This window comes from Ovis canadensis, chromosome 7, assembly GCF_042477335.2.
Source record: "Ovis canadensis isolate MfBH-ARS-UI-01 breed Bighorn chromosome 7, ARS-UI_OviCan_v2, whole genome shotgun sequence".
Taxonomy (NCBI): domain Eukaryota; kingdom Metazoa; phylum Chordata; class Mammalia; order Artiodactyla; family Bovidae; genus Ovis; species Ovis canadensis.
Genome location: NC_091251.1, coordinates 95529309 through 95551964, shown reverse-complemented (window position 1 = coordinate 95551964; position 22656 = coordinate 95529309). Strand labels below are relative to the sequence as shown.

At 54.7% G+C, this 22656-nt stretch overlaps 1 protein-coding gene across 2 annotated transcripts in view; it reads left to right on the top strand.

Moving 5' to 3' along the window:
• The window catches only part of MIDEAS (mitotic deacetylase associated SANT domain protein), a 68604-nt gene that overhangs the window by 23988 nt on the left and 21960 nt on the right, over positions 1-22656 (top strand). Inside the window, exon 1 of one of the 2 annotated variants that reach the window (XM_069597023.1) lies at positions 3348-3882. The exons of the other annotated variant lie outside the window; for it this stretch is intronic. The gene's annotated coding sequence lies outside the window, so the exon portion shown is untranslated. Of the gene's footprint in view, positions 1-3347; positions 3883-22656 lie in introns of those variants that run through there. 2 annotated transcript variants of the gene reach the window in all.

Sequence of the window (22656 nt, the reverse complement as noted above, 5' to 3'; positions counted from 1 at the left end):
TTGTCTTTGTGATTCTCTAAATCCCTAGAAGGCATTCTTTTCTGGTTTGTGTCGCAAATACTGTACAGTGCATCTCATAGGGACCCAGAACTCAAGACTCAGAGAAGCCAAGTGTCAACTTCCCTAAGATCGCACGGTGGATTGGCTTTAGTTAGGCAGGATCCAGACTCAGTCCTCGTTCCCTGTTCTTTCTACATATAGCCTTGTCTTTCTTCTGTTGTAACTGTAGGTCATGAGGTCCCAGAGGTAGGTAGTCCCTTTATTCTGAAAAGGGAAGTGACAACAGGACACAAGGCACGTTAGGGACATATGGTGGACTTGAGATTTCCTCAAAGGTATTTGTGCTCTCAACTCCCCACATTCCTGCAAAGGTTGGTTATTCACTTAAACACACTATGTGCGCTGGCCTGGATGGAAAGTCATGACAGAGAAAGGACAATTGAAAAAGGACTGTAAAGCAGGCGTGGGGTTTAGGGTGAAGAAAACTGTTGTAAATGAATGATGGAAACAAGGTTAATGGAGGAAGGAGGACGGGTGGTGAGAACCTGGCTTCCATGGAAGCTTCTTTTTATCTTTTAGTAACAGCTTTATTGGGATAGAATTCATATACCACAGTATTCCCCCATGCAAGTTTCTTCATGGTCTCAGGTTGCCCCAGAAGAGGATGTGAATGATGACCACTCAGGGCAGTGATGGGTAACTCGACACAGAGTCCAGAGAGCCCATGCTGTTCCTGGAAGCCTCTTGAATGCCATAGTCTACGGTCACGGGGCCCCAGGGTGCTTTGCTTCCTGGAGTGTTTCTCAGCAGATACACTCCCGGGGACCTGGAGCTCTGTGCTCTTTGCTGTAGTTTGTAGCTTGCTGGTGAAGAAAAGCCTGCTCTCTGGGTAAGGTCCCTGGACCATCTCTCTCTCTCTTTTTTTTCTTTTCTTCCGCAGTCGGCACCCTTTTTAGTTGTCCCTGTAGGAAGGGTTAGAGCTTCTAGAACCAAAACTTTCACTTCACATGTCAGTGATTCTGCACTGTCATACCTGCAGCAAAACTGACCTCCAGGGCCTTCTTAGAAGAGCTGCAGCTTTCTTTACATGTCCTCATCTGCCAGCCTTTGGGAGGGAGACTTCTCCTGCCAGGCAGGCGCCATCTGGGACAGTCTTGGGCCTGCCTCCCCTCCACGCGCACATGCCCCTTCTCCCTCTCTTCCAGCGAGAGCTACTCCAAGATGAGCAGGGCTGTTCCAGGTCACTGACTCCTGTTTCTTACACATCCTGCCATCCACCCCTCCTCGCTGTGCTGCTTCCTGGGCCTAGCCCAGCAGCCCTGCATGGGACAGGGAGGGAGTCCTGGCGGGACAAGGCTGAGGAGTGCCCTTTGGAGTGGCTCCCACTTGTTCCCTGGAGGCTGGGCTCTGGTTCTGTGGTGGCAGGCTTTTTTAGGAATGTGCTCCCCATCTAGGGTTCTGGAGGGGAACATCCCTGGGGTGGTCTGCACTGGCTCTTGAGGGGGCTGGCGCTGGGCTGGCCCAAGCCCACCTCTGGGGACCAGGCCATAGGGGGAGGTCAGGATGGCTGCAGGTTTGCAGAGGAACCTGGCAGCAGTGAGCACCAGAGACCAGGTGGCTTTGCTTTGGTTCCCTCACTTGGATGAGGTGTCAGTGGGAAGGAAAACATGAGACAAATGGAAAAAACAAAAAAGATTTTGCACAGAACCTCTGCCAGGAGTCCCGGGAGTCCAGCCTCCACTTGGGGGCCTGTGTGCCTGAGCACCTCAATCCCTCAGTGACTCACTGCCTTCCTCTGGGGGAGATGGGAAGAGGAAGAGAGGTGACAAACTATTGGCTTGACTTGTGATCTTGTGTAAGTCACTCAACCTGTCTGAACCTCAGTGCTCTCATCCATAAACTGAGTGAGATGAAACTTCTCATACACACAGGGTTGTTCAGTAGGCTGTGTGAGGGGACATGCTTTGAGGATTGCCAGGAACAATACTGTCAGAGCAGATGCTAAATCCGAGAGCCTGGGCTTTTCTTTGTTGGAGGTGGTTTCCCTGGCTCCTCTATTCATTTTTTGGCAATCACAGAATCACGGATTTTAAACTGGAAGGAATTTTAAGAGGTCATCGGGTCCAGTCCCCTGACATAATTATCTTTATTTTGCAGATAAAACTAAGTTGTCATTACTGTGACATATGTGTAAATAAGCCCTTTTCCTCCTGGGTAAGGTGTGAGCTCCAGCTGCACACAGGGGCTCCCACCAGCGAAGGGGTGGAAGAGGCCAGGAAGGTCATGCCTCTTAGAAGCAAGCGTGGGGTTTTGAAGGTTTCTAGGCAGAAGGTACCAGTATTGTCTCTGTCATCCACTGGGGGCAGGGTGAGGGCCGAGGTGGGGAAGGGCCTTGCCCTGCAGGCTCAGAAGGGCGGTGAGAATCACATTCTGCTGCCCCTCCCCTTCCCCCTGAGAAAGCAAAGGATGCACCTGCCTCTCAGGACTGGCCACAGGGGAAAAGCGGCTGCTGCCAGGACACGGTATATTCTTCAGTGGCTTTTCCTTCAAAGAAAAATCTCCTTCTGACCCATCTCCTTGGGAAAAACAAAAACAAATGAAAAGAGCCAGGGAAAACAGGCTCCCTCCCCAGGACTTAACTCCTGGCCCTGGAGCCTCACAGTAAGGATACTTGGGGGCCAGCAAGAACCACCTGAGTAGCAGAAATGTTTCCCATCTTCCCCGCCAGTTGAGGAGGCATCACAGAATGGCATCAGGTGATGGTAGGAAAGGTAGGGGAACTACAGGCAGGCTGCCTAAAGCTGCCCAACTCTGGCCTCAGTTGCTAGAATTAAACGGAGGCGCTTTTTACATCTAGGTAATCGAGACATGGGTCTTTTAGGAGCTGGGACCGGTCTCTCAATAACCTTAACACCGCTAGCCAAAAAGGGAAACTGGGGGAGACTGTTAATAAAGTGCCTTGGAGAGGACTGCGCGTGCCCTACCGTATCCAAAACCAGAGTTTTCTTTGTGGAAGAAAGCGACTTGTGTCCTCCCCCAGCATCACACACAGACTTTCCTGGCAGGCCCGATGGGTTTCCAAACATTTCGTCACCGTCTCCTCCTGACCTTGGTGTGAAAGGAACGAGCCGCGTGGCCTGTTGGTTCCAGCAAAGCCATCGGGGGGCACCGTTCCTGGGCTGGGGGAGGGTGGTGACTGACTCTGGAGTGGAGGTGAGGTCTGCTGGAAATCCCCAGCCCGGGCAGCCGCCGGAGGTTTAAAGACGCCTTCCCCTGCCTTATTTGGTCTCAGGAAATGGGCGGTGCCGGGCCTGCTAGCTGAGAGGCCGACCCGAGACAGTTGTGCTGATGAAGTGGTAGAGCTGGTTCCTGCTCGCCGCCGTGCCGCGCGCGCCGGCCGGCCGCTGGGCGCTCCGCGCTCCCAGCCCGGAGTTGTGCAATCCTTTGTAGCACGCCAGAGAGTCCTCCTCCTTCGCTGTTGCCTCTCGCCCTCTCTCTCTCTTTTTTTTTTTTTCAAGCTGTGAGCTCAACCGATGAGTCAGAGCAGTGCAATCCTGACACTGCATCGCAGGACTGGGGGTGACACGGAGGGAGGGAGAGCGATCGCGAGGCGGAAACCACGGGCGCGGGGTGCGTCGAGGCTCCTGCGCCGCAAGCAAGGGGTGACAGCCCGCGCGTCCCGCCCGGGCCCCGCCAGCAAACTTCCCAGCCTCGGGAGGCGCGGGCTGGCGGAAACACTGAGAGCGCCGCGGGGCGGCGGCGGAGGCGCCTGTTTGTTTTTAAAATCGGGAGTGCGTGCAGGCGGCTGGAGCCTGGGAGGCGACCGAAGGCGGCCCGCGGCGGAAAAAGGACAGCCGATGCGGGAGCTCGGGCCGGAGCGGGGTAAGTGGGGCTGCCAGGCCGGCGGCCGAGGCCTGCACGCGGCTCGGCGCAGAGCCCGCCCTGGCGGCGGCGACGGCCAAGGGACCCCGGGCTGCGCGCGAGCAGAGGCGGCTGCTGGGCGCGCGGGCTGCAGGTCTGCAGGCGCGGCCCGGAGCGCGGGCGCCGGGCGGCGGCAACTTCTGCGGCCCGGGCGGCGGGGGAAGCGCGCGCGTGTACATGCGTCTGCCGCCCCGCCGCGCGCCCCACCGCGGCCCGCACCCCCTGGGCCCGCAGAGGCGTGTGCAGCGCTGACCCGCGGTGTTTGTGCAGCTACGCAGTTCGCGCGCGGCCCCCGCCCACCCGGGCGCGGCCCCGGCAGGAAAACCCTCCCAAGCCGCCGGCACACGGTGGCGGCCGCGGCAGGCTCAGAAATACGGCTGCTCCTCTGCCTGAGCGAAACGTGGTGTCCTACGGGACTCGCTTGCATGACCTAGCCGAGTTCCGGGAGGCGGGGGGTGGGGTGGGGGTGGCTCTCGAGCTGCGGGAACTTGGCGCGAGAGCCTTTCCCCTTGCACCGGAGAGTGGACGTGGAAACTGCGCCCGCGCCCGGAGTTTTGGGGACGGAGGTGGTGGGGAACCGGAGCTAGTGCAGCAGAGGCCTAAGCTGGAGCGTTGCGGGCAGGCGGAGCGGCCTCACCCCGGCCCTGCTGGCGCACCTCGGACCTGTTACCCCGCGGTCGCCCCCGCGCGCCCCGCGCCGTTCGGGCCTGCGGAGCCCTCCCGCTGCCTCACCTGGTGGTGGTGCGTTTGATGGTTCCTGTGCGGAGCTTGGGAGCCCGGGTCTTTTTCTGGACCCTGCGTATGGCCGGCTTGGTGAAGGTGGTCACACCAGTCTTTCATTTAACTCATGCAGGAGGGGTTGCATCTCCAGGGCCCCCTACCCAGGCTTCTGGATTTAAGGACCTGGGGCTTTTAAGCCTCAGCCCCAAGGAAGCCTCAGGAAGCCAGGCCTGGAGAAGGTACCTGCCAGTCTAAGCGGGGCTCGGGGTCGGGGGGGTACCCTGGGTATTCCAGCCCAGCCTCCAGAGTGAGCTGCTGGAAGGATGAAAGGGGAAGTTCCTCTCCCCCATTTAAAACTTTGTCGGTCACAAACTTTAGTGGCTACTTCCTGCTTCCACCATCCCACCGGGACCTGGGTGCCAGCCTGTGGAGTCTTGCTCAGGGGACGGTGGGCTGGGCGAGAGCTGGCTGGCCTTGATTGATTATGGAGGCCACCTAGGCACGTGTGTGCAGGGGATCCCTGTTGGCAGTGGTGACCCGGGCGGGGAAGAGGGGGGAGGGGAGGTCTGGCTTGCTCCAGCAGGGGGAGCCTGCCTGGTGGCCTCCTGGAGGTCTGGCCTCTGCTGGGCCCTGCAGCTCCAGGACTGAGGCTGGAGCCTTGATGAAGGAGGATGAACCGCAGCTCTGCGGAGAAACCTCTCTTTCCTTGTGGGGGCCCCGGCTGAGGCAAGGAAATCATCTGTTTTGCTCCAGAACCTCCCAGTGATGGTGTGCACGTGCCGCTTTTGAGTCAGAGAAATGTACCATTTTCATAGGTGGTTAGAAGGCTTCAGGAGGAAGGGGAAAGGAGAAGCCATCCCTGGTTGGAAATTTATGAATCCTTTTTTTTTTTTTCCTACGGCTCTGGACAGTGAATAATAGGAGTGTAAACATTCAATTACTGTGATAAACCATCTCATCGAATGTCTCTGGCCCAGTCTCCTCTCTAATTGGATTGGCCTCTGGCAGGTTACTCTGGTCTGAGTAGCTCCCAGGGGCCAGAGGGGTGAAGAACCTGGAGGGTTCCTTCTCCTCCCGCTCTACCAGCCACGAAGCTCGCTCTGGGAAGACCTGACTGCTGCCACTGTGGCCTCTCCAAGCATCCCAGAGAACCCACTCTTTTCCTGGCTCTGTCAGCCCCTCACCTCCCACCCTCCCACCCCCCTCAACTGGAAAGAGTGCCCTGGAGTGCTTGTGGGGATAAGAGTTCAGCTTTTAAATGTGGAATTTAAAAATAGCTTGAGTGTTTAGCCCTGTGGGCCACTGCTTTTAATAAATGGAGAAAAATAAAAAGGCAATATGCAGTTACAGATTTCAGCTGAAGGCCTCCTGTGGTAGGGGAACTCAGAAGGGCTGCCCAGTGGAGCCAAGGCCTTTGGGCCTGCTGAATGGAAGAAGGATTGGGGGAGGGGGGTACACAGAGCAGAATATACTGGAATGGGGAGTGGGATCAGTCTAGGAATCTTGGCTTTGACAACCCCTCTGATGCAGTTGGGTCTCACAGAAGGAGCCCTTGCTCCTGGTGCAGAGGATGACCACAAGTAGCGGGGAGACTCCGGCTTATCCTTGTAATCCTGTTTCAAAAGCCATTTCTTTGGAGAAGCCTCAGCCTTCTTCTGAATACTCCTTATATAGTCATTTGTGTACCTACTGTAGGGTGGTGGTCAAAACACAGATTGGGAGCTAGTTTCTATACCTTCATAGAACTGCAGTGAGGATTTTGCAGGTTAATATCTATACATCAAATGTTGAAAGCTCATTTCAGCATTACCATAGCTCGCTCTAGTATATGCTCTATGTTGTTCCCATAGTGTCCAACATCTAGTATTTAGCTAAACAAGGGAATGAAAGATCTCCATCCAAAAACTGTAAACTTAGCATGTGGAGGGCCCAATGAGTCCGGCTGCTGGAATTCATACTGTGCCATTGGTTTCAAGGGAGTTGGTCCATGTGTGATTCGGATATTGGTGAACCCAGTCTTCTGGCACTACCCAATGGCTGGCCTTCTGGAGAGTGTGTCCCAGTAATTCTGACCCCAAAGGGACCTCGGAATGAAAGGGTACTGGAGCCTCCTGCCTGGGAATCTGCTAACCTGGCCATTTCCTTTGGCCATGCCAGTTGGCACCCTTCCTGTGTGTGCATGCATTAGTATAGAAGCAGCCTGGGCCTTCATCCTTCTTGGACCCTCCAGAGGCTCCAGAAAATGCAGCCAGGGGTTGAGTTCCATTGGAAGAGTAGCTTCTGCATGGGATCACCGTGCCTGGATGGGGCTGAACTAAACTTCGAGTTGGGCTGAAGCTGGGTGGAGTGTGCTGAAATCCCCAGTTCTTACTTACGGGATCTGCATTTGCATTCAAAGCAACATTCAGGATACCGTGAGACTGTGAGCTCATTTTATGAATCAGAAGCATTACAGCATAAGTTCGGTGTTGGAAACTGCTCTTTGGAATCCAGATCACCTTCCTTCCACCCCTAACAACACGCACACTTATAGGGCCCTCACGGTCACATACCTGGGAACAATAACAGTTAGCAGGGCAGTAGCAGTTCAGATTCCAGAGCCATCAGGCAAAACTTGTCCACACCTACTTCCGTCCCCACACTCCGAGCACCACTCCTGGATGGCGTGTGGACAGTAGCTGGACAGTGATTCTGAAGGAAGCCTGGAAGGCACAAGTGAACGAGGCCCCGGCCGACCTGGGTTTGTTCTTCAGCTTCCCTGCTTGCCGTGTGGCTCAGCGTTGATTACCTTCCTGGACCTCAGTTTCCCCACCTATAAAATAGGGAGAATAATAATTCCTCATGGGGTTGCTGTGAAGGTTGAACAAGATCATGCATGCAAAGTGACTGACCTGTAGCAGGTACTCAACAGATGACAGCTAGCATCTCACCACTTCCTCCCGCAGCCAGCTCCTGTGTGCCTTTTGCTCTTTCCAGGGAGGGGGATAGGAAAGGTGTGCTGCTTGTGATAGGAGGGTGCCCAGATTCCAGGCCACTGGGGCTTGTGGAAATAAAACTCCTGTTCGAATTTCCTAAGCCTTGGGCGGAACTGCATGATACACTCCTGCCTAGACCAGCCCAGACCCTGCTGCCTGGGTCCTTTTGCAAGGGGTTGTGTTCCTGCAGCCGATGGTTAAGGGCTCAACTTCCCAGAGATCAGACTGCTCTCAGGAACCTACACGCCCAGGCCTCAGGCTGAACTGCTCACTTGGGTGGGAGGAAGGCTGCTTTCTCAGTCAGGGAAAAAGTCCCCTTGTCTTTGCTTCACCTGAAGCCTCTCAGTGTGACCTCAGTGGAGGTTTGGGGTGGAGCCTGGGGTGGGAGTTGCTCCTAAGAGTGCCTTGGGTCTTTCAGCAATTGAAGTAGCAGAGGCAGAGTGGGAGGGTATGTGTGGGAGGGCCACCAAGGTATTATTATATAAGAAGAAAGTTGCCACGTGTGGGAAGAGAGCTGGGGTTCTGCAGGGGTGAGGGTCGGGGGCTTCCTGAGGGACTGGACTTGCTAGGTGTGGTTTTCGGGGACGGGTGGGGAGGACAGGGAGCTGGAGGCCGGAGGCGTCCCTGGCAGTGGTTGTTGATTGTGCTCTTCCTGGAATAGAGCCTGGTACTATGGCCAGGCGGAAGGCGCTCCCTGTACCCTCTGCCTTTCTCTCCAGCCACAGGGAGCTCGCGGTGAGAGCTATTTTTTTCTAGGCAATGCTTCTTTCTCCAGGAGTCTCAGGAACGGAGGAGGGGAGCAGCCAGGGCAGGTTTGTCCAGGTCTAAGCTTGGAGAGAGGGAAGTACAATAAATAGGCTTGCAGCCAGAAGAGGTTTCCCTCTGGAAGGCCACCTATCTCCTCCGGGGAGGTGGGGTCAAGAGAGAAAGGCAAATGGTGAGGGATTTCGATTCCTAGCTTTTTCCAGCACCCGGGTGGACAGAGGCCCTAAGCCAGCCTTCTGTTGCCAGAATTTGCCAGCTGTTTGGAGGGGAAGGCCCTGGAGCTCAGAAAGGAGCTTAGAAACAGTCAGAGTAATAACTCAGAGTCCCAAGAGTGCGTGTGGGCTGGCCTCCCTCTGCCTTCCTCCCGCTTTTCCTCCACCTTCTCCTCTTCTTCCCAGCCTGCTGGCAGCTCATGGGGCACACCTGGCTGGCCTCGGATCCTTTTTCCTACCTGACCTGGCTCTGTCTGACCCCCCCAGCCAGCCCTGGATCATTGTTCTGGGCTCCCCAGCTTCCAGGAGTCATCCCAGAGCTGGAAAAACACTTTGAGACAGTCCTTCATGTTCAGAGAGGGAAGCTGGAAAGCAGCGAGTTCCTTGAGGTTCCACGGACTGTCCCCACTTTCGCTTTAGGAAGGGGGATAGGCTCCTGTGTCCTGTCCCTGGTCCACTACCCTGCCCCTCCCAGTTTAGAAATGGGGAAGGGCCGCTTCAGTGCAGGAAGAGCCCAGAGGAATACTGTCTCGGCTCCTGGGTGTGGCCCCGTCTTCGGCTGGCTCCATAGTTATTTATTTGTCTGTGTGTGTATGTGTGAGTGAGTTTTGCGGTTGGGAGACTGGATCTGACTGAAAGCAGAAGTACCCACGCTCTGTGCGCTCTGCAGCATGCAGATTGGCCGGAACAGGACAGTCAGGAGAGGAAGACATGGGCAGAGGCCCTTCTGCTAGGTGGCTGCTGCTGCTCTTTTTAATCCCTGCTCAGCGCTTGCACACTTGAGCATAAACAGCCCTTCCATGTTGCTAGCAGCTGCCTTTCCTTGCTGGCTTTGGGCAGAAGAGCTGCCAAAAATAACCAGGCGGGCACTTCTACTTGTGGGACACTCACTGTGGTGGCCTTGGGGCAGGCCTCCTTGCTCCCTGCAGGCCCCAAGGGCCTCCGGCTTCCGTGCCCAGACTGTCTGTGGCTGACTGCACCCCCCTCCCAAGACTCCCTCAGGTGATGGCACTTTCCCTTTTATTGCTTTGAGAGGGAGCCCAGGAGAGTGGAGGCACTATTACGTGCTTGGAAGCCCTGCCAGGTGTCATCCAGGGGCTCTTGTCCCACTGTGTCCCTGCGGGCCCTGTTGACACAGCTGGGGAAGTCTGGGGAGGCCTGTGCTGAGTGCTCCCCCTAGGCGCCTGGGCCAGACGCCTGCAGAGCCCCGCGCTGTTGCCAGGACTCCTGGTCCCCCTCCTCTTCTGCCTGGCCAGTCCTGCTCTCAGCTGACTGGGGAACTGGAAGGGTCAGGCCATTTTGTTGCCCTCCAGGTGTTGAAGATGAATCATGAATGATCTGCCCCTGCCCAGCAAGGGCGAATGAATTCATACTTATTGAGCTCTTACTTTGTGCCAGACACTTCATATATATACATATATATATAAAACCCTCATTTAATCCTACAGTAATACATGGTAAAGATATTATGCCCATTTACTGGTAGGGAAACTGAGGCCCACAGAGAGGCAGGTGATTGGAGAAGCTGGGACACTTTCTGTTTGACCCCAAAGCCCTGTCTTTTTATCAGGCAGCTCCCACACCTCTCCTGGTTGTTTTCACGTGCACAGGGAACAATGCTTTGACCCTTGGAATGAAGTGTTGATGGTAGGAATTCAGGCACCATTAGACTGGCTGATAGGGGAAATATTTTGGGCAGGGAAGGGTGGGGAAGACCCCTCTGAGGCCTCTCTCTCTGAACTTTACAGGCCAGCCGGAAGCCCAGCCTGAGCCACCAGGCCCTGCTGCGGAGGTCGATAGACACATAGGGATCAGCTCTGTGTGTGTTTGTGTGTGTGTTGGGGGTGGGTGGGCAGTGGTGGATTGCTGGGAAGTCACTCATGCATGAGAGGAGTGGAAAGTAAGTTTAGGCCTCCCAGAGACCTTCTAAGCATCTCCTCCTCCCCAAATATCCCAGCCACTGTTTGTCCTGAGAACAGCTCTGGGGCCACAGGTTGGGGTTAGGTGGGATCTTGGGCCCCCCTTCCTGGCTATATCGTTCCAGCTGACTTGGCCCAGGTCCCAGAGAGCCCGGTTGGTGTGTACTTGAGCCTTGGGCTGGATGCTCTGCCGGTGCTGGGTGCCAAAGGCCTCTGGGTGTATTTCAGGAACAATAAAGAATAAATCAACACAGGAGAAAAGGGCCTGCAGCAGCTGCTCAGAGACCCGGAGAAACGCAAGGAATGTGTGAGCTTTTGGCAGAGGCCCTGCATCTTGACCGGGGGCTGGGAAAGGCCATGACACTGACTGGACGGCTGGACGAGTGAGGCATGTGCCTGCTCTGCAGCCCATCTGGGAGGCCCCGGGCAGCCATGCTGAGAGCCCGCATGCTTGCTGGCAGCAAGGTTTTGTGCTTCTTGATCACTGACAGGTACTGGAGAGCCATATTGCATATTGTCCCCATTCTTATCCTCCAAACCAGCAGGGTGCCCCCTAAAAAAAAAAACAAAACTCCCTTCCCTCCCCCGCACCAGGCCATCAGGTAGGTGTTGGTTCCTTCTAGGGTGGGCCAGGCGGGATAAGCAGGGCCGATGAAGATACACACCTAGACACCCGCCTCCCCTTCCTCCCAAGAAGGAGAGGCTGCAGTGGCAGGTCTGAGAGAGCACTGAGTCTGGGAACATCCCCTGGGGATCCTGACTGTGTGTTCTTGGCCAAGTCACGTTACCTCTTGGGATTTCAGTCCCATCAGCCATGAAATCAAGATTCGGACCAATGGTTTTTGGGGTGGCCTTGAGCATCTGTCTCCTTTACTCAGGATGCACGGTGAACAATCTTTATTTGGAGATTTCACTTCTTGCAAAGAAACCCTTCTGAGAGTCCCATGCAGAGAGGTGCCGGGGCTGATGCTCGGCGCCCTGGGTGGGGGCCATTGGCACTAGTAAGGAACCCAAGCATGGACTGACTTGACCCAGATTTCAGGGTGCCAGAGGGAGGGGGCAGGAACCCCAGGCCCCCATGGGGATTTGAGGCAAGTCACGGCTTTATTTTTAAAGAGCTGTTGGCCGATCGTGGGTGTGGGGCTGGAGTGTGTGGGAGGGATGTGGCTTCCTCTTAAACTGAAGATGTTGAGCTTTACAAGTTGGCCCAGTGATGGTAATCACCAGTAGTAGTAGAATCTTCATCTTCAAAAGCCACTTGCCTCCCAGGCCTCGCTCACTCACCTTCCCTGACCAGCCACACTTCCAGGACATGACAGCAGTTTTCAGGCCAGCTGAAGCCAGGGAGAAGATGGAAACAGCCCAGAGGCTGCTGCCATCCATCCCAAAGAGCCTGAGGCGCACCCCAGCAGGAGACTGAGCCTGCGGCCCTGCAGACGGGGCTCTGGGTTCCAGTCCTGGCGTAGCCTCTGTACTGCTGTGACCTCAGCTCTTCAGGTGCCTCTCTGAGAAGGGAGAGTGTCGTCATACCCACCTTATCTTGAGGATTTAACGGGCTCCTGGGTGTAGGGTGCTCAGCACCATGCTTGGCACACAGTAGTGCCCTCTAGAAATGTCGGAGGTAGTGATGATGGTGAAATAGAAACCTTATTTTTGCGATGTTGGGCTCCAAGCCCTGCCTCATATCTTGCCAAAAGGTGGGGCCTCCTAAATGGTGGCATGAAGTATTGTTATTGGCGTCCTTGATTCTTGGTCCGGGCTGTGTATCTGCAGGCAAGTTTCTTTCCTTTTCTGGGCTCTTTGTGGAATTGAATCGAGTGAACTGTGACATCTCTTGAGATTTGAAATCTGTTTAGCTTCCCCCGCTGTTGCTCTGCTTTGGTGGTTGGCTCTGAAGAGAGGCACAAGCCACCTTTCTCCATGTGGTGTGGAGACCCTTAATCCAGAGGGTGATCTTGCTGACTCTGCAGCTCCCAACTCATCCCCATAGTCCTCCCACCTCAAAGCACTATGGGCTCTCCTAACTTCGAAGAGGGTCTTGAGATGCTCGTGATTTTGAGGGAGACTATTCCTGCAGACCGGGGCTGGGATTATTTTTTGAGGGAGACTGTTCCTGCAGACCGGGGCTGGGATTATTTTTTGAGGGAGACTGTTCCTGCAGACCGGGGCTGGGATTATTTTTTGAGGGAGACTGTTCCTGCAGACCGGGGCTGGGATTATTTTTTGGGAGGGAGTCTTATATACTATGTTCTACTTGGAAATGGCCCTAGGAAAAGCAGCAGTTCTATGAGGAAACATGAGAAAGTGGAGGGTCTACAGCTGGCTTTGTGGGGTTCTCATGTGTAGCATTCCTTCTGAAGCCCACAACACGATTTGAGACTTTTACCTGGAATTATGATGAAAAGACCAGGGACTTTAAAGGCGGATGACAAGATTTTGAATCTTGCTTCTGCCACCTTAATAACCGAGCCTCAGTTTCCTTCTGTAGCATGGGGACAATGAGGAGATGCCTGGGTAGGGAGACTGTGTTTGTAAATTAGGATATGTCAGCTGCCTGGCATGGGGGAAGTCCTCGGTAAATGTTAGCGTCCTTCTTTCGGGGAAAGATCTGTCTTTTGGACATTTGGTAGATTGGCTGGGGGAGTGAAATATTTGCTTGTGACCATTTTCCCAGGGAGAAGGGGTCTGGTTAACAAGCTGTAATAGCCCTAAAGGGCTCTCCCTCCCCAGCTTGTTTTGATTCTGGGATCAAGCTTGGGGCTGGGGTCAGTTTCAGTGTGTGTCTGGGGTGGTGGCTGGGAGAGGGGCTACCCAGGCATTTGCAAAAGGCTGAGATCTGTGGCTTCCTAGGGCTGTGCAGAAGGTGTGGGGAATATGGTCTCAGTAAGGGGGTGGCCTTTCTGAGCTGTGAGAACTTGACAAGTTACTTCTAACCTTCATTTCCTGTAAATTCCCCAAATTTCCTTCTATTTTTGGTTTCTGATTTTATCTCATTTCAATTGGAGAACACACTTTGTATGACTTCAGCCCTTTCAGATTCATTGAGGCTTGTTTCATGGCCTAATTTATGATCCTTCCAGGAGAATACTCTGTGTCCCCTTGAGAAGAATATGTATTCTCCTGTTGTTGGGTGAAATGTTCTATGGATATCTGTTAGGTCTGTTTGCTTTATAGTGTTCAAGTCTTCTGTTTCCTTGTTGATCTTTTGTTTATTTGTTCTATCCACTCTTGAAAGTGAAGGCTCCAAATATTATTGTTGAATTGTCTGTTTTCCCATTCAGTTTTGAAAGTTTTTGCTTCATGTGTTTTGGGGGCCCGGTTGTTAGGTACAAATACGTTTGTAATATCCTGTTGATGGATAGACACTTTTATTATTATGAAACATTCTCCTTTGTCTCTAAGAGTTTTTGTCTTAAAACTTTTGTCTAATATTAGCTGAACCATTCCAGCTCTCTTTTGGTTACTGTTAGCATGGTATACTTTTTTCCCCTTCCTTTTACTTTCAACCTATTTGTGTCTTTGAATATAAAGTGTGTGTCTCTTGTTAACAGTTGGATCATGGTTTTGTTTTGTTTTTATTCTATTTCCCCAATCTGTGCCTTTTAATTGGGGTGTTTAGTCTGTTTACCTTTAAAATAATTATTGAAAAGATTAGATTATATGTCTGCCATTTTTGCTGTTTGATTACCATGTCTGATGTCTTTTTTTGTTGTTCCTCTATTACTCTATTAATATTTTCTTTTGTGTTAAATAGATATCATTCCAGACCTGTAAAATGGGACAAAGAAGAGTAAGGGTTAAATAAGATGTTGCCTACGGTGTGCTCAGCACAGTGTCTGCCAGGTAGTAAAAGCTCAGGTGGGGCTTAGGCCCTGTAAGAGCCACAGTCAGCCCTACGGCTCCTGGGACCCCTCATGCCTCCTGGGCAGGGTACGGTGACCTGGCTGGTGGCTCCCAGGGGAGTGAGAAGCAGTAGGTACTTGCAAACTGCCCTGGGCCAGGATCTGACCTCTAGCCTTTCCTCTGCTCCAGCTCCCGGGCACCCCCTGGGCTGCTCAGGAAGCACTGCAGATTTCCCCACCTGGAGCCTGTACCCAGTTACCAGACCCATGAACCGATCTCTCAGTGGTTTGAGAACCACTGCTCAGCGCCGACAACAGAGTGTGACAGAGACCTGATGGCAGGCTTGGGTTAGAATCCTGGCTCTTCCCTTGGGACCTCAGGCTGTGGCCTGGTAGAAGTTACTTTCCAGAGCTAACCTTTTCTCCTTTCTCAGGTAGGAATAAGTGGTTGTACAAGTAAGCAATACTCACACTCACTGGACACATGAGCAGAGCTAGTGGCTACTCTGTATTGTGGCTTTGCTTGTCACAAAAGTGATTCCTGGATACAGGCCTTGGTCCCCTCTCCCTCGCTCCTAAATTCCTCAAAGGCAGAAGAAACCAATGAGTGGTGGGTTCTAGACCAGACATGGTTACCTGACAACCAGTTCACCGTTTCTTCTCCATTGGGCCACGTTGCCTCCAGGCCCTGCTTCTCCCAGCCTTGCTGCAGAAACAGAAGGGAACTGAAGAAGCCTTGTGGACTCGTGGTTAACACCGAGTAAAAGCACGCAGATTCAGAAAGGGTGAGAACAGTGTGTGCTGGAGGGCTGCCTGGAGGAGGTAGGCTTTGAAGGGAGGCCGGTGGCAGCAGGGCTTCCAGGCAGAGTGAACTGCTCCAGCCAAGGTTCGAACACAGGGAATTCTTCCCAGGGTCACCTATTCCCTGCATGTATCTCGAGCCCCAGGACAGGCTACCTTGCATTATAATTTATTTGTGTTTCTGTTCTTCTCCCCCACTCCACTGGTAGCTCTGTGTGGGTAGGGACTGTACCTCATCTCCTGTGTCTCCTCAGAGCCTGGCTTATAGCCAGTTTTCACCAAATGCTTGTTGAGTGAATGAAGGGGCCATGGGCAGGCCTGCAGGGCTACAGAAGGGTGTGTGTGTGAAAGAGAGGGGGAGCAGGCAGGGCAGGGCCACGATGAGGGAGGTCCCTGCGAGTGGCCTTCTCTGTATGTTAGTCTGGGGCAGAATCTGGCACTGGGGCTCAGGCACAGACTCCAGGGAGCCCTGCCCTAGACCTGCCAGCAAGCAAGGCCCTTCCAGAAGAGGAGCCAGGCGCTTCCAGAAGGGGAGGGTGGAGCTGGAGCAGCCTCTGGTGGCGTGAACCCTGTAGGGCCTAGAGACAGTTGTGAAGTCCCCATGAAGCCCTCTCCAGAGGCTCAGTCACTGAAGGGCTGGCTGCAGGGACACTTGCTTTGTCTCTTCTGGAGACAGCCCAAGCCTGCCAGCTTCCACTTTCCCCCGTCTGCCCCCCCTCCCCGGAAGTCCCGAGTGCTGTAGAAGGGGATTTCCTGAGCTGCCTGTGGTCCTTGGTGGCCCTTGTCCAGGAGGGAAGCAGGCCAGTCCCCCCACCCCGAGTGTGGACAAAAGCTGGACCAGGAGCTCAGTCCTTTCCAGGCTCTGCCTCGACCTTGAAGTTTTCTCTCTGCCTCAGCTTCCCTGCTGTAAAACGGATCTGAGTGTCCCGACTTTCTCAGACATCCTGGGGGTGTTTGTGGGGGCAGAAGGGGAGGGGACGATAAAGGGAGATGCCTGAATGGAGCCCCATAGCAGGTGCCTCCCATGACAGAGGATTTCCTCTCACTTGTATCCCTTTAAAAGCATCTCCGTATTGGCATTGTTACAGTCCAAGCTCAAACTGCAGGCATCTCGAACTCTGGCCAAGCCTCTGAGCCTGTCCAGCTTGATGACTGGGACCCCTGGGAGTCGTGACACGGTGGCCTGTCAGCCTGGCCTCTGCATTTCAAGGCTGAGGTTCAGTCTGGAGAAGTGATAATCTGAGGACTCTCTCTGGGCTGGGAACAGGCAGATCATGGGTCTGCTCTCTCACACCCCTAGGGGAACTGACACTTGTGGGAGGCAGGTCCTCATCTCTGTGGCTGGCGTCTCCTTCCTTATTGGTTTTGCATGCCTCCTGAGAACAGGACTTGTGTGTCCAGTGGCTTGGAAAAATGGGGCCCTTCAGCCTGGGTGTGAACTTCCAGTTAGAGACGGGCACACAGCACTGCAAATGATTACACTGTGCCCAGAGGCAAGGTCTACCTAGGGCCTGGGCAACTCTAGCTGGCCCACGATGGCAGCTGCAGGCCATTTGCCCAGTCTGCCTGCAGCCAATGGGCCCAGAATATCTGAGCGAGAACTTTTCAGGATATGAGCCTGGGCTGAAGGGCCAGCTGGGCCATGCCAGGCTCCTCTGGAAAGGGCCTGTTGTCACTGCCCTGGGCATCATAGCCAGACACATTGGCTCTGCCCAGCCATGTCAGGACACGAGGTAAACAGATCCACAGGCTCATGTCCCTGGTCTTGGTCTAGGCAAGAGTGGGAAGCCTTGCAGGAAAAAAGAATGGGCCAGGGACAACAGTGGGGGGCTAGCACTTTCTCAGTCGTCCTGACCTGCATGTGGGGCAGTGAGTGAGAGTCAGGGGACAAGTAGCTTAGGTGCCCACAGTTGGAAAAGGATTTGTGTTCAGCTTAGTTGATGGGGTCTGGGGCCACTGATGGAGTTATAAGGCTGGACTTTACTTCATCGCAGGGTGATGTGCTCAGGAGCTCTGATGTACATCAGAGAGAGGGACTGGAAGTCAGAGCTGGGCAGGAGCCCAGGGTGGACACACTGGCATGAACAGTGGCTCTGCCCAGGCAGGGCTCTGACTCACTTTGGGCGCAGTCTTGAATGAGCAACCTAAGAGGCAGGTACAAGCCGAGAACCAAAGTACAATGATCTGTTGACTCTGGCTCCCTGGAGCTTGTTGTCTGCTGGGGGACAAAGAAATAGGCATCTGGAATTCAGTGGGCTGAGCCCAGCCTTGGCGTTTAGGAGGTATTATGGGCTCAGAGTATAGCCCCTGGCTCCGACTTGGGATGAGGGAAGACTTCCCAGAGGAAGCAGTGTCTATCAGACCTGCAGGATGAGCAGCACTTGGTCAGATGAAAAGGGTGGAAAGGTGTAGTGGGCAGGGGAACCGCCTGGTCAGAGACCTGGAACAAAGTGGGAACAACGTTTTGGAGCAGGAGCCACTCTGAATGATGGTTCCAGCATGGAGTGTTGACACAAATGGCAGAAGCCCAAGTCTGCAGGGACTTGTGGGCCGGGTAGGGAGTTTAGACTTTGTCCTAAGATAGCTAGATATGGAGCTGGCTGGCCTAGGGATCTGGGTCCTTGTTGGGTGCCTTATTTAGGTTTGTTTGCCTCATGTTGGAGATGCATGAGCTCTGACTCCCCTTCTTCCTGGTGCTGAGTTTGTGGGGCCAGAGGTGGCAGAGGTAAGAGCAGGAACTTGGAGCATTAGCATCCTGAGGTGGAGGGATCCTTCCATCATCCCCAGGCCAGAGCTGAGGCCCCAAGGCCACTGGGACTGGGCTGGGCACCCCTTTCCCGGCCTCTGTAACTTTGACTCATAGCAATCTCGGCTCTCTGAAGACTGCACCGAATGCCCCAAGCTTGAGGGTTGTCCCCTTAGTGGCCATGGCCTAGCCCCATGGCCATTGAGGGCTCACTGGCCTCTCCCAGTCAATGTCCACATGCAGCTGGGCTGCTGATGGCACGTGGGGAGCAGTGTGTGTTCGAGTTGCCGTCCTTGGAGAGCATGGTGTCACCACCAGTGCAAAACACCCAAGAGCCTTTTCGGCACCTTCCCTCATGTGTCCGCAGAACACGTGTAGGTTCAGCGCTGTTTTCTTTTCTTTGTGCACACTGCTTTCCTCTGTAGAGAGAAAGTGTTTCTCACCGTAGGTCCTCCTGAAAGCCCCAGAGGTCCCTGGCTGTTGAGATCAGGTGCTGGCTGTGTCTTCTGCCCAGGGCTGTCTGTGGTGTGGTCAGGGACTGGTTGTAGCAGCGAGGCTCCCGGAGGAAGGCAAGAGCACATAGAGCCTTGACAGACAGTCAAACAGACTGATAGAGTGGGTGTGAGTGTCTGGGGCCCCATGATGTCTGTGGGTTTCCTTTTGCCGTGTTTCTGCATCCGTTTGTCAGAGGCCCTGCAGCTGGTCCCAAGGGTGAGCTGCCTGCAGGAGTTCCTTCTTATACCTTGTTCCCTGCAACCTCAGGGTTGCATCGGGTGGGAACCTTCAGAAAGGATGGCTCCCTATGTCTCCCTCACTGTGAGGAAGGCCAGGCTGACTTCCACCAGAGGGACAGAGGAGGAGGGCTGGGGCCCAAGAAATGGGAGGATGTGGCTTGGGCCTGGGCAGAGCTGCAGGCTGTGAGGTATGAGTGGGCTCAGAGCTGGAAGCCCCTGCAGTAGCCCCCAGAACTGAGGCAGGGGTGGGCTTGCAGGGGCTGGAGGGTCCAGCTCTGAGAGTGAAGTGGAAGTGACCAGCACAGTCTCAGGTCCTCCCTGTGGGTGGACCTCCCACGGCTGCTGGTGTCTCTGTGGTGTGGGCCCCTCCACCCCACCTTCCTTCTCTTCCTGCAGGTCTGAGGGCCTCAGCTGTACTAGGGCAAAATAGAGGTTTACCCCGCCAGCTGTTCAGTTAAGGGGCTTCCCAGCACCAATGAGGAGGGAGATCTGTGCCCAGACAATTCTTGCTGTGCTCTGGGAGGGTGGTATGCAAAGAGGGCCCTGGTGTCTTAGCAGTATGCCTTGGTGGTGGTAGTCACTAAGTCATGTCCAACTCTTGTGATCCCATGGACTGTAGCCTGCCAGACTCCTCTCTGTCCATGGGATTCTCCAGGCAAGAATATTGGAGTGGATTGCCACTTCCTTCTCCAGGGGATCTTCCCAACCCAGGAATTGAACCTGCGTCTCCTGCATTGCAGGCAGATGATTTACCAAGTGTTATGAGGGAAGCCCAGCCCGGCATGTCTTAGGAATGAGAAATGAGAGCTTGGTCTTGGAGTTCAAGCCCTGGCTCTGCAGGATCATTACCGTGTGACCTTTGGCAAGTTATTTAGCCCTTCAGAGCCTAACTCACCTGTAAATTAGAGGTTTAAATAACAGGGCTTCATGCTTTGGCTTCATGCTGCTTTATAAAGCTGTTGTGGGAATTAAACATGTGCAGAGTACTTAGGATCTGCCTGGCACGGTGCACTCTCGTTCTTATTATTATAAATACTGACTACTGCCGCCACTACTACTTCTTGCCCTGCTGTCTTGGTGTGTCTTCCCCTCCTTCCTCCGGGCTTCTCAGGTGTCTTCCACTCTTTTCTCCATCCCCCCGGACAATGATCTTTTTTTGAGGGTCACAAGCTTGGGTATCTGTGCTCTTAGCATTATTAGCAGTGTTCCAGTGGGGGGTGCAGAAGCTTCAGCCTCCCCAGAGTTGGCCCCTTTGATTTTTTTCTCAACCAGTCCCTGGCCCAGCAGCTTTGGAAACCTGCTGCGGTGTGAGGAGCCAAGGCCCTCCCTGATGGGCAGGGTAGAGGGTGGGTGGCAGACCAGGCCTGACCAAACATCTGTGGCTGAGCCAGCGTGGGACTGGAGCAGAAGCAGCCCTGCCTCGGATGCCCTTTCTCAGACTCCGCCCTGACCTCCCCAACCCCAACCCCAACCCCTCTGCACTGAGCGGCCGTGCCTGGGCACCTCCATCAGGCACACACTCGCACGTGCACCCGGGCCCATGGGCCACGTGGGCTTTCCCTTCCTCCAAGCCCCAAGCCTGTGCTGCGGCTCACCAGGCTGTAGGGCTGGGATGGGGTGGGGGGTGTTGTGTGTCTGCTCTGTCACGGGAGGGGAGGGTCCCTGCTCCCTGGAGGCACGTGGACCTACCAACTCCCCCTCGTACCCCCCCTTACACACACACTCACATGTACACACACACACTCACATGTACACGCACACATGTGCGTGCACACACACACACACACACACAGCATGTCCTTCCTTCCTCTGTCTTGTAGTGCTTCATTCTGATTGGAGAGGCGGAGCCAACTCCTGTGGCCGGGACAGTCCCACCCTGCAGCTTCACCCTGGCGCCCAGGCTTGTTTTCGGTCTGGGGGCTGGCTTTTGGGTCTCTCTCTGCTCTATGTGTTGGCTTGGCTGTCAGGGCGTGAGAGTTTAAAAGCAAGAGAAAGGAGTTTGTTTAGAAGGTGGTTTCTGTGGCCTCGGCGCTCGCGGCCTCCCAAATCCTCCCGGGGTGTGGCAGGGGGGTGGGTGAGGGGGCGCCAGGGTGACTCTCGCCCTCCCCCAGCTTACACACACGAGACAAAGGGGATGCCGCTCGGAGAGCCGCTCTCAGTCACAGCAGGGCCGGGAGCTGGGGAAGGAAATGGAGGAGGAAGTTCCTCCCCTTCTGGGTGCTGGGTGAAAGTGAAAGGCAGCAGGGGGGCTGGAGTGAGTCACAGCCGCTCTGGGAGGGGAAGGGAGCTGCGGAAGCCTGCAGAGGAGCGATAGCACTGCCGCCTCTCCGCGGCCTGGGCCGTCGCTGGGTGTAGCCAGGGCTTCACGCGGGAGCCTGCCCCTAGCCCAGCCAGCCCGCCTCTGCGCCCCTCGGCTGGTTTCCTGAGAACTCCCCAGGCTGCTCACGGTGACCTGGGGCGTCTAGGTTCTGATGCCGAGGTCAGCCAGGACCTGCAGATGTATTCTTGGCGGGGGCCGGGCGGGGCGGGGGAGGGGGTGCTTCCCGAGCTCCCTCCCCTCCCCTTCCTTCTAGACTTAAGTGACTCTGGATCTGAATCTTAGCGTGGGCAAGAGGTGGGCCATGTAGCTCTCACCCTCACCAACTTCCCAGAGAGGCAAACAAAACAACAAAAAAATGAAACCAACCCTCTCCGAAGAAAGAAAAAGCCTTCAAAAATATATGCACAGTCTAGGTGTAAGTTATAACTTGCATGCAAGTAATAAAAACATACCTAAATTATAAAATACTGGTCTGGATGCCTTCTCTTCAGTAGCAGGATAAAAAGAATGGACTGTGTTGTTTGTTGTTGCTTTTATTTTTTTTACTTTACAATATTGTATTGGTTTTGCCATACATCAGCATGAGTCTGCCACGGGTGTACATGTGTTCCCCATCCTGAACCCCCCCCTCACCTCCCTCCCCATACCATCCCTCTAGGTCATCCCAGTGCACCGGCCCCAAGCATCCTGTATCATGCATTGATCCTGGGCTGGCGATTTGTTTCATATAGGATATTATACATGTTTCAATGCTGTTGTTGCTTTTAAATCAAGCTACAAAGCAAACATAGGAACACTGGGAGCATGTTGGTCATGCCTTGTCAGGGAGAAGCCTTCAGGACTTGTGTTCTAGAAATCCACCTCCCCTCAGTATCACAGCTATGCTGTTCTTTGCTCAAGATGCCAGGAGCTGTTTGGCAGTGGAAGAGGGTGGGTGGGGACTGACCAGCTACTGGGCTGCATCCTGTCTCCTGCCAGCGCAGGTTGCCAAACAGGTTCCCTGCTCCTTTGGGGAAGACTGTGGCTGCCACAGTCCCACCCAGCAGCTCCTCCCAGGGGTGGGGTTAGGACTGCACACACACCCTTCTGGGGCCTCACCTATATGCATGCAGGGGACGGCAGTGTAGCCTTGGGCCTCAACTCCGCAAGGGCCTGGTGGGGCTCCCGACCCTGTAGCTGCACAGTTGGAAGCGACTCCTGTTTTCTCCATTTCCTGTCTGAGATGTGCGTGGAGTGTCAGAGGAGGCACTGGCTGAAAAAAACACTCCCGCTGGCTCTGTTGGGGAGGCCATTGTCTGGACCGAGATGTGAGAGGACCTGCTTGGCTGCCCAGTGGGCTGAGGCCTGGCTTCAGAGGAGAAGGGAACCCCATATGGCCTTTGTCACCCCTGATCCCAGCTTGACTGCAGGGGCTCGGCTGGGTCTCAGCCCCAGCTTGCCCCCTTGGCAGGTGCCTTTGTGCCAAGTTTGGAGGTTACACAACCAAATGAGCCGTCTTGAACACTAACCAGTAGGGTGAGGTGGTGGGACTAGGGGAGAGTCCCAGAGCACCCTGGGAGATGTTGCTGCCTCCTGGTAGCTCTCCCAAGGCCCTGGCTGCTGCCTTGCCATGGTCAGTCTGTGGCCTTGAGCTTGTCCCCAGGAGGCAGTGGAGCTGCAGGACCCTCAAGGCCCTCCCCTCACACGCATACTGACCTCTGG